The sequence below is a fragment of the Etheostoma spectabile genome, chromosome 10, assembly GCF_008692095.1.
Source record: "Etheostoma spectabile isolate EspeVRDwgs_2016 chromosome 10, UIUC_Espe_1.0, whole genome shotgun sequence".
In the NCBI taxonomy this organism is placed as follows: Eukaryota; Metazoa; Chordata; class Actinopteri; order Perciformes; family Percidae; genus Etheostoma; species Etheostoma spectabile.
This window is the reverse complement of record NC_045742.1, coordinates 30,180,607-30,181,653: the sequence shown is the minus strand read 5'-3', so window position 1 is coordinate 30,181,653 and position 1,047 is coordinate 30,180,607. Positions and strand designations below refer to the sequence as shown.

At 39.2% G+C, this 1,047-nt stretch overlaps 1 protein-coding gene across 2 annotated transcripts in view; it reads right to left on the bottom strand.

Annotated features, from left to right (window-relative positions):
* The window catches only part of cfap96 (cilia and flagella associated protein 96), an 8,829-nt gene extending 7,786 nt beyond the window's left edge, over positions 1–1,043 (bottom strand). For both annotated transcript variants that reach the window (XM_032528593.1, XM_032528594.1), the window contains exon 1: positions 976–1,043. The gene's annotated coding sequence lies outside the window, so the exon portion shown is untranslated. The remainder of the gene's footprint in view (positions 1–975) is intronic.
* Positions 1,044–1,047: the final 4 nt, after the last annotated feature.

Below are 1,047 nucleotides of genomic sequence, written 5' to 3'. Positions count from 1 at the left end.
GAAACTGTAAAAAAAAAAAAAAAAGTGACTAAAAGCATGGCAGATAATGACAGACCGACTAAATGATATACAAATTTACAAACTACTGCTCTTAACCGAAACCATTCAATGAGTTACTTGTCATTTGCAAAAACAAACAGTTGTACATGTTGCATTAAATGCGAGCAGTGGAAGTTAATATGAATTAGGAAATTTATGTTTGAGCCCATGAGAAAGAGAGGGAGAAACAGAATGCATCATATTCTAGCATTGTAAAAGATTGATCTTCATGGTAAATTTCCTCAGTAACATTGTATTCTGCTTACTTTTAAGGCAAAGAGTTTACGGTTAATTTGTGCAAATGATTAGCAGCCTAGTCATTGAATGGTATGATTATGACCGTTTCAGAGCAGTGGTCAGAAAATGTATGTTTTTAGGCTGCACATGCATTCAGTCGGTCTGCGATCACCTGCCACGTTTTCTCTCGCTGTTTCTTTACACCGACTGTGTTTATTTTTTACAAATGGTTTTCGCGTTATCCAGCCCAGCCACGTTATCATACTTCCACAAGAAGCTGCTGCTCACTCTGTATCCAGCATGAACATTGTGTCTTCTCCAGTTCTGCATCAGTAAATCTGTGATCAATACCGTGGTCTAGTTAAGATAGCCGTGAACGTGCACTTATCCTATTCATGTTGTATTGTTATCATTATTGACATTTTTTAATGTGCACCCCTGGTAAAACACTGGCCCCTCCTCGGCCCCCCCTAGTAACATTTTTGTAGAACTGCCACTGCCCAGCTAGCTCCACCTGGCTGGACATAGCTTCACCTTCTCATCCTGGCTCAGCAAACGTGCAACCCATTAAGCCGCAATGAGCAGATCACACTAAGTCAATTTGCACTTTTCACTACTTTTGTGCAATAGCTGCCTGGACATTTAAAAGTCAAACACATTCTACACACACTTGACACACAGATAAAGGTATAAACATACCTGTGGTGGACGTGTAATGACTAATTGGCTATCTATCTATCTATCTATCTATCTATCTATCTATCTATCTAT